Source organism: Stomoxys calcitrans, chromosome 1 (genome assembly GCF_963082655.1).
Source record: "Stomoxys calcitrans chromosome 1, idStoCalc2.1, whole genome shotgun sequence".
Lineage (NCBI taxonomy): Eukaryota > Metazoa > Arthropoda > Insecta > Diptera > Muscidae > Stomoxys > Stomoxys calcitrans.
Genome location: NC_081552.1, coordinates 139,916,167 through 139,926,849, shown reverse-complemented (window position 1 = coordinate 139,926,849; position 10,683 = coordinate 139,916,167). Strand labels below are relative to the sequence as shown.

Below are 10,683 nucleotides of genomic sequence, written 5' to 3'. Positions count from 1 at the left end.
GGAAGGAAAAGTTATATTGGAACATCTGTATCTGATCGAAAAATCTACTCAAATAATTTACTTAGCCTCGTGTTGAAGTTAAAGATATTCGGGGTAAAAACGGCTGTAGAAATCAGCAGGCAAGCTAAAAGTAAACAGCAATTGCAACTTTCAAATGAGTAATTCCACACAAGTTGAATTTTGAAATGAATTCAAAAACATCCTCAGTTTTATTCCAGTTTATTTCCAAATCTTTGCCAACAGATGCTTGTTTTTCCAAACTCAGCTCATGCGAGTTAGCATTTATTTTGCTTTCAACATAATTCCTCAATTCGAATTCACTTTTTGGGTGAACTTTAATCACTTGCTCATGTATTTTTATTTCAACTTCTTCCCTTTATTTTCGGTCATATCCTGTTTCAATATAGTTTTGTATTTCTGCCTTATATTTCTCCACATATTTGAAATCTGGAATCGTTTTATCTTTAATTGTAATTAAGCGTTCGGGATCCTTTTCAAAAGAGTTAGGCACCACAGTTGGATACTGGTTCCACAAAAATCCTATATGAGCTCGGTCTCCATCTCCGTTTGTAGTTTGAACCTCCTGCGGCAAAGAACTGCTTGACATCATACTTACTGCCTTAGCTAAATCACTAGGCTATTGACAAAAATCAGAAACGGTCGGATACGGGTTAATTTTGCAGCATTTTTTTGCTATAAACCATTTCTTCGAGTAGAGCTCATCCGATGGTACAGACATCCAGCAGAAATTCCAGTTCTTCTATGACTTTTGGCACATCATTTGGGTAAATGAGCATTGAAAGGCATTTCTGAAGACGCATCAAGTTTTGGCGATGACAGTATCGAAATTCTTCAGTTGTATCTTTAAAATTGGCAATAAACTGCGGTCATTCATCTGCGTTGCCTGAAAACGACGGAAAATCGTAGAGCTTACACATTGCATATGAATTCTTGGTGACCTCTGACGGATGTAGAAGCATTCTGTGGATTTCCGCTCAAAATTTGCAGATTACGACTTCCTTCATTTGCATTATTGACGGATTGTTCAGCAACACCTTCACATGACCCTGATATTACTAACGGCATTTTGCTTCTTCTTGAATTTAACCTTACCGATATTGGGCCTCCATTTCTTGCTTCAATGTTAGCCATTCGTTGTTGTAAACAGCTAATGTCCGTACGGCTTTGCATTATGGCTCTCGTCAAATCCTTAAGACTTTTCGTTAAACTTCGTATTTGGGGCTGCATAGATGTTGTTGGCCCTATCATCAATGCATTCAATTCATTCATGTTTATATCTATAGGCGAAGGAGGTCTTTGTTGTGCAGAACGTGACGTTGGCAGGATGTCTTCCAAAATAAATGTACAGGGCGGTTTCAAAATTTTCCAAATGCACACAGCCGTGGCAAAAATCAGACCAATTTCAGAAAAACCAATTTGTTAAAGATATTGCAATCCGGCTCAACCCAGATAATACGGCAACACGCAAATCTAACCAAGATAACCATCGCTGTAAATTTTTCCTGATGTTCTCGGCAGGATACGAACCCAGGCATTCAGCGTCATGGTAATCTCCGCGCTACGGTGACCTCGATTCTCCAATTTCAATAATTAGTTAAATGAACTGAAAACCAGTAAGGTAAGGCAAAATTTGGGCGGTGCCGACTTTATAATACCCTATACCTACACTATAGGTACAAAATATCTAATTCTGTGCAATTCGAGCAAATATGTTCAAGATGTAATAAATACGGTGAACAAATGACAACATTATTGCAAATGAGCCAAAACCTGACGATCATATATATGGGAGCTACATCTTCTTAGATATTGTGGTGTGCATCGAAGAATGTGTTATGTACATTTTTGGCAGTATTGGCCAATAATGCGCTTGCAGTGACCCTAGAAATGAAAATAGGGCAAAATACATATATTGCAGCTTTACATAAATTTGAACCGATTTCTATAAAATTCACAAGTCATATTAAAAGACATAAGGACTTTCTTGCCAAGTTTTGAGAGAATCGGTTAATAATATTGCAATATTGGTTCAAAGCTGACGAACATATATATGGGACCGATGTCTAAATCTGAACCGATTTCTAACAAACTTCTTAGATATTGTGGTAATCGTCGGGGAAAGCGCTATACAAAAGTTTGGCAAGATTGGTCAATAAATGCGATTGCAGTGACCATAGAAGTGAAAAAAGCGGCGATATTTATATATATACAAGCTGCTGCCCCGGGCCAGCTCCGCTGCGCCTCCTCTTACTTTATATGGAACAAAAGTTTCCTTGGAATATTTATTTTCGAAGATCTTTTAGTAAAATACCATGCTAACTTGACTAAGAGTTGAACAATACAAGTGCCTTTATCTGAATCCTATATGATCTTTATTGGCGTACGAATTTAAGTTTGGATGTAAGGTGTACTCCATTCTTAAAATACCCCATTTCAGCCCGATATTCTCATGATTTCTGATTTAGTGATGTTTTCGGGGGAGAGGTGGTCCCCCATATACTTGGCCCTGAAAAAATATGAGCATCGTGCTCTTCTCTCAAATACCAATTATTTAAACCCCATATTGCCATTGGCTTAAGAGGAGTTTACAGAATGAGGCGTCCCCCAAACACATGGCCCCAAAATAGGTTATCAAATTCGTTTTCTAATCTCAAATACCTTTCATTTGAGCCACATATTGGCATTGGTCACCCAAGCACTAAGCCCGGAAAATATATCAGCAACGTGCTCTATTCTCATATATCTATATATCATTTATTTGAACCCCATATTGCCATGCCCTCAAAATTGTATATCAAATTCGTTTTCTAATCTCATTTAAACTCCTTATTGCAAAAGTCAGCATATATGTCCGGTTTGGGGTATTGGCCCTAAAAACTGTGAATATTTAGCTCCACTCTCTTTAGGACCCAAATTGTCTTGGTGAGCAAATATGTCCTATTTGGGGGTTGTTATAGTGGTGGTTGTTATACGTGGTCTACTCCCACATACCTTTAATTTGAGCCCCATATTTCCATAGTCGGCAAAAATGACCGGCTTGGGGGGTGTTTTGGGGGATGGGCGGCCACTCAGTGAGTTGGCCTCGAAAATATACATATATCGGATTCGTGTTCTACTCTAAAAACTCTTATTTGAGCCTCATATTGCAATTTTCAGAATAAACTTACTATTTTAGTGGTGTTGTGGACCCATAGACACTTTTCCCGAACATTAATATCTAAGTCGTGCTTTACTCCCAAAGACCTTTCATTTGAGCCCCATACTGCTATGGTCGTAAATGTAGTCTTTGGGGAATGTTTTTGGTGAGAGGCGGCCCCCAAACACTTGGGCCCATATTGGGATATCAGATTCGTATTCTACATTCAAATACCTTTTATTTAAGCCCCATATTCCCATGGTCAGTAAATAAGTACTGTTAGGGGGGTGTTTTGGAGAAGGGGTGGACCCCCAGAAACGTGGTGCCACATTTCGATATCAGATTTGTATTCTGCTCGCAAATACCTTTCATTTGAGTCCCATATTGCCATGGTCGGTAAATATGTCCTATTTAGGGGTGTTTTGGGGCTTGAGGTGGTCCCCCCCAGCACTTTTTCCGACAATTGGATATCATATATGGTTTCTTATCCTAAATACCTTTCATTTGAGTCCCATATTGTTGTGATAGGCCTAAATATATGTTTGGTAGGTTTTAGGGTGGGGCAGCCCCCCTAGGTACCCCATCCGAAATTTGGATACCAAATTTTTATTTTTAGGGTACTATATGAAAGCACACAAAATTTCGCTTAAATCGCACCACCCATCTTCGAGATCTTGGATGGAAATATTTAGCTAAATCGAATCAGAAATTAATTCTGAATCGATCGGTATACTTATCAATGCGTCTATCTCTCTTCCTCAAATTCAATAAGTTAAAATATCCTGTACCACAGTATGGTGGTACAAAATTATAATTTCGATTAAAAACATGTACAAAGAGGGTAAATAGCACTAACTCGAAGTCAAAAAAGGCCCCACCATTTATCGTTAGGCACGGGTTTTAGGTGTCTTAAAAATCACTAAATTGAGTTCAAAAAGCACTAAGTTGGCATCGCTGTGTGGTAGGAATGTGCACGCGGGTGTGCGGCTAAATATGCAAGTGTTTGCATGACAAAATCGGTTGTTATGGATGTTGTCGTTGTTATTTTCTCCCCAATTCGGCCAACCGTTTTTTATTTTTTATTTTTTATTCTTAAGATGTTTATTCTTTTGTTTATTTATATATTAGGCAAAAATACATTTATTACTTCCACATACACACTTCATATGTTAGTTCGTCCCACCCCGCCGATGTGTACATGGTATATATTTATGCCAGCGTTTGTGCCTGTACTTTAACGACGATATTGCTTCTTTGTCACATCTACAAACACACTGACGTATCGATGTGATTAAACCTTATGCGCAATTTACTTTGCATTTCTTTATTTTCGAATGCCAGCGCAAGCAAACAAAAAGACCAATAACCCAACAATAACAAAAGGTTCACTAAAGTTCAAAATGAATGATTTTGCCTCTTGCATCTTCACCGTATGGGCGATTAAAGATTTACAGCAATGTATGTATATGTATCTTTTTGTCAATATGGAGGTAGTCATTTATTCCGTTTAATCTCATTTAGCAAGATCCGCATGTGAAACATCATTTTCGAAGGTGACAATAGTTGCAAGGCAGGCAGTAGAGGCAAGCTCATTTTCACAAACAAAAGTAATCTATGCCCAATCCTATTACCCAGGTTTGTAATTAGATAATGCATTTACAAATGTTATAATTATGCGTGTCTTTCAATGATTTTCGAAATTTGCGAAAACGTCACTGGACAAAAAGTTAGAAGTGAATAAATCGATCGCCCAGACGATTCATTCTAATCTTCCGAAAAGAGTGCACGCGAATGGCTAAGAATGAACTTCAAAAACTCAACAGCTGCGGTGCGCAGTGGTCCTGCTCATACGACCGAAATATAATGACAAGACCGAACGAATCTGGAGAGGATGGACTCCTGGCAGACTCAGTACACGACGCCAGGACAGCAGTGGTGGAAATTCAGAATCCTGATTATGGGCCGGTTTCTGCAGATAAATCTCCACCATTGTAAGGCCCCTTCGGCGGCACTTAAGGTCCTTCTGATGGCAGGAGGGTTTAGTGTTGTTCTTATCCAGCAACCATGGGTGTGTGGAGGAATGGTTCGTGGACTAAGAATTCAAGGAGTTAAACTACTCAAGGGTACGGGGAATGGGGAACAGCCGGTATTCTTGCAAATAGTAGTCGGATGTCTGTTTTCTCATTTTCCAGTTACAATTTATCGATCGATAATCTTCTGGATAAAGGAATTGGGTTTTCTGAATAAAAGGTTCGTGCTTATCCTAAGAATAAACCTTAACCGGCAGATAAGTATCGGTTAGTGACTTATCTTCCTATGAATAGAGCTGTTTTTATACCCACCACCGACGGATGGGGGTATATTCATTTTGTCATTCCGTTTGCAACACATCGAAATATCCATTTCCGACCCTATAAAGTATATATATTCTTGATCAGCGTAAAAATCTAAGACGATCTAGACATGTCCGTCCGTCTGTACGTCTGTCTGTTGAAATCACGCAACAGTCTTCAAAAATAGAGATATTGAGCTGAAATTTCGCACAGATTCTTTCTTTGTCCATAAGCAGGTTAAGTTCGAAGATGGGCTATATCGGACTATATCTTGATATAGCCTCCATATAGACCGATCCGCCGATTTAGGTTCTTAGGCCAATAAAGGCCACATTTATTATCCGATTTTGCTGAAATTTGGGACAGTGAGATGTGTTAGCTATAGCTGCCATATAGACCGATCCTCCAATTTAGGGTCTTAGGCCCATAAAAGCCACATTTATTATCGGATTTTGCTGAAATTCGGGACAGTGAGTTGTGTTAGGCCCTTCGACTTCCTCCGTCAATTTGGCCCAGATCGGTTTAGATTTGGTCTAGATCGATCAAGATTTGCATATAGCTGCCATATAAACCGATCTCTCGATTTAAAGTCTTGGCAATATAAAAGGCGCATTTTTAATCCGATTGCACTGAAATTTGACACACTGACTTATGTTATGCTTTTCGACATCCGTGTGGTATATAGTTCAGATCGGTTTATTTTTAGATATAACTACTAAAAAGACCAATATTTTGTTATATACAATTGAACAATAACTTTTACTTATTAGTATCTGGTCCAAATCGGAACATAGCTGCTATGGGGCATAAGGTATGAATTTTGCATCGGATTTTGAGGAATCCAAAGTTCGGCCCGGCTGAACTTAACGCCTTTTTACTTGTTTTTCTTGTTTAGCGATTTCTGCGTAACATTGGGTGTGTTCGCGTATTAGCCAATAACAATTTTACACTAATGCGTAATGTTGTCATATCCTCTAAATTAATTTTAAAATGTAGCGGAGGTTTGCCCCTACGATAAATTGGTGTTCTGGTTAGCTAACACGAACGAAAACATGCCATAAATGTTTTTCTTCTTCCGTCCCTAAACTCTGAAGATTCAGTAGTTGCTAGCCTTGAAATTAATAAGTCTCATTATGTTAAGCCTTACGTTGATGGTTGAAACCATTTCCGTAGGGAAAAAGAGCCTCATTGTGGGAAGTGATGATAATGCACATCACCAGATATGGGGAGTTCGTATATCAATGAAAGGTGTGAGCCGCTTATCGAATACATTATAAGTAGCTATCTGGTGATTTGTAATAAACGAAATAAACCGACCGTTATTACCAGGAATAGGCAGCAGGTACTAAATGTTATCTTTGTATCAAAGAATAACGTATCAGTAGAAGGATATGTGACTGGGAAGTGTTGGATAATTTTCAGAACACATTCTGCACAATTATCCTGACAAAATTGCAAATTTTGCCCATGACATTCCACTAAGGAACAGGGGCAAACTTCTCTCATATCAATGAGTCCAGTCCGATTCAAGTTTAAGCTCAATGATAAGGGACCTCCTTTTTATAGACAAGTCCGAACGGCGTGCCGCAGTGCGACACCTCTTTGAAGAGAAGATTTACATGGCATAGTACTTCACAAATGTTGCCAGCATTAGGAGGGGAAACCCACCGCTGAAATTTTTTTCGCCCGGATTCGAACCCATGCGTTCAGCGTCATAGGCGGACATGCTAACCTCTGCGCTACGGTGGTCTCCGACTATCCTAGCTCTGACTCTAAAAAGGAAATGGAAACTCTGGAGGATATAGACGTAATGGTAAAGCGGATCAGAAGCCACCGCAGTACTGGTTTATATAAGAAAGGGTTGCAGATAACTCCTCAACAGGGCGAAGGCCACGAGTTCACCAGTTGGCCAGGACGTCTATAAGGCTGAGCTAAGAGAATGCAAGGAGAAGTCGGAAAATGTATGAACAATATCTAGTAGGGAAACATTGGAACTACTCGTTTACACACCGGGAAATTGTCCAACGGTTGTTACTGATATGCATTCGTCGGAGATTGTGTTCTATAGACCGTCTCCTTGGTTAAGGGAGCTATATTTTGCTTGTATCAGCATATCGCATATATCTGTGGAATGGAGGGACCCAAATGTCATTTTCCTATCGGATGCAGGGAAACCGCACCACACGAAGCCGAACGATTTTCGTCCTATTAGTCTGTCATCCTTCATGAAAACTCTAGACAGGTTGATAGAAACATAGGACAAATGTCACTTTAGGTCACCTGTCTAGGCAACATCATGCATGTAGTAAGGGCAAATCCACGTACGAAAAGGGTTCTCTCACTATCAAGGAAAATACATTTCTTGACATTCAAGATAGTTATAATTATGTTACGACGCCTTCCATGAAGGGGCTGGAGTTTCTAGGCATCAACACTACCGTAAGAAAGATTATTAGATTTAAAAAGATGAGTCAGCAGGGGAGCACCACGAGGTGGTTTTCTATCTCCTCTGCTTACCATTAACAATATATTGGGTTGCCTAAAAAGTAATTGCGGATTTTTTAAAAGAAAGTAAATGCATTTTTAATAAAACTTAAAATTAACTTTAATCAAATATATAATTGCCATTTTGTTCGATAACCTTTTGCCATCTTCCTGGCAAATTTAGTATTCCACGCTCATAGAACTTCTGGCCTTTATCTGCAAAAAACTAAACCAAGTGCGATTTTATAGCCTCATCATTGCCGAAAGTTTTGCCATTTAAGGAGTTCTGCAAAGATCGAAATAAATGGTAGTCTGATGGTGCAAGGTCAGGGCTATATGGTGGATGCATCAAAAGTTCCCAGCCAAACTCACTCAGTTTTTGGCGAGTGACCAAAGATGTGTGCGGTCTAGCGTTGTCCTGGTGGAATATGACACCTTTACGATTGACCAATTCTGGTCGCTTCTCCTTGATGGCTGTATTCAATTTGTCCAATTGTTGACAGTAAACATCCGAATTAATCGTTTGGTTCCTTGGAAGCAGCTCAAAATATACCACACCCTTCCAATCCCACCAAACAGACAGTATAACCTTTTTTTGGTGGATATCAGCCTTTGAAGTGGTTTGAGCTGGTTCACCATGCTTGGACCATGATCGTTTTCGACTAACTTTGTTGTAAACAATCCATTTTTCATCTCCAGTTATGATTCGTTTTAAAAACGGATCGAATTCATTGCGTTTAAGGTGCATATCACAAGCGTTGATTCGGTTTGTTAAATGAATTTCTTTCAATACATGTGGTACCCATATTAAAATTGACGCCAAACAAACAAATGTAATGTAAAATGTAAGTAACAGCTGATACCTGACAGAAGAAAGAATGCAATTACAGAGTCACAAGCCGTTGAAAAAAATTGTCAACGCCGACTATATTACTACTATATTACCGACAATTACTCTTTGGGCAACCCAATATTATTGTCCTATAAGAAAACGGTGTAAAAGTGGTCGCGTTTGCAGATGACGTGGCTATTGCGGCTCTGGAAAAGTTTCCCAGCGGACGTAAAGATATACTGCAGGATACTCTACGTGCCACAGCGAAGTCGTCGAGACGTAAATCCATGTAAAAAAAAGTACTTCTTTTCAGCAGGAGAGACAAGTTTCCCATTGTGGCATCTGTCTCCTTGGGAGGAGAGAATGTCCCATTAATTAACAGCGCAAAATACCTTGGTGTTTTGTTGGACAGGAATTTAAACTTCAAATCCAACATTTTGGAAAGAGCAAGAAAGACAACTCCTGCCTTATACACCTGCAAGAGAGCCACTGGCAAAAGTTGAGAATTTAAGCTGCACTGGGTATATACTGCAGTTGTCAGACCTATAATGCTATATGGTGTTGCGGTCTGGTGGACGGCACTTCAAAATACTCAGCCGGGTCCATAGGATGGCTTGTTTGTGCATCACAGCACCATCTGATGTACTAATTATAATGCTACACCTACAATGTGGCTAGACAAATGGCTGCGACCAGTGCTGTGAATCTAAGAAAGCATTCTCTTTGGTCGTGCGGCACCTGCGGACACTGTGTTTTCCTCGATACAATGCCCGATGTTCCAGGCTGTGTGGATTACACACTTCCTGATAAAAAGTACTGTACCATTACTCCCGATAGAACCGATTGGAACTACAATATTTCTGGTAATAGAAGTTACATACACTTCTATACGTATGGTTCCAAACTAAACTCTATAGATCTAGAACTGGTCATATCGAGAAGGTTACCCGACCACTGTGGTATGTACCTTGCGATTAAAGAAGTGTGAGAATGGCTTAGATATAATGCCATTACGACAACTGGCGTAAACATCTTCTCAGACAGCCAGGCAGCCATTTAATATCTGGAGAAAGCATTTCTGAATTCAAAAACAGCCCTCGACTGTCGCAGATCTCTCAACAGGATGGCGGTTCTGGGTGCCGAGCCACAGATTTATCCCAGTGAATTGTAAAGCATATGAGCTTGCGAGACTAGGGAGTAACTTATACATTCCAGGGGAACCGGAATCTGTCGGTGTGCCTCTAGCGACATGTATGCTAGCTTTTTAGGACCAAGCCCGAAAGGCAACGGATGATAGATGGTCACAAAGGGGCTAGAACACTGGCTGGCTAAAACAGACGTCTCAGTCATTGTGTCCGTCGTGACAGGTCACTGTCTGATCGGAAAAAATTCTGACAGACTGAAGGTTGCAAGTAATAACTTTTGCAGAAGCTGTGAGGACGTCGAAGAAAAAGACGCTATAGAACATCTACTGTGTGTGTGTCCACCACTAGCAGTCAGAAGGAGCTTCACTTTAGTTTCTCATTTCTTTGAGATAACAGCCGAAAAAGTATTGCTTAGGTCTCTATTACATGGCATGTAGATGTATTATGACATGTGAAATTTAGCACATGCAGAGTTGTACATGTCGTTTGATACAAATGAAAATCACTTTTCCAAATAGCACATGTAATTTTTTCGATAGAGCGTGCTCTATTTCTTCTGACAAAACCTACGGAAACGAACTGTTTTTGTTGTCAGTCAAATGAAAGCAACCCCAAATTAAGTTTTGTTATGTCATACGAAAATAACATACAGATGTGATAGCAATATGATGAGTCGTATGTAAATAAACAATTTTGACAAACATTTACAATTACATGTGAACAAAAACTAAA

At 39.6% G+C, this 10,683-nt stretch overlaps 1 long non-coding RNA gene across 1 annotated transcript; it reads left to right on the top strand.

The window, feature by feature from the left end:
• The first annotated feature begins 381 nt into the window (after window positions 1-381).
• LOC131995140 (uncharacterized) lies at window positions 382-1,951 on the top strand. The gene is made up of 2 exons (XR_009397195.1): window positions 382-1,639; window positions 1,695-1,951. It is a non-coding gene; the product is annotated as an uncharacterized LOC131995140 (long non-coding RNA).
• Window positions 1,952-10,683: the final 8,732 nt, after the last annotated feature.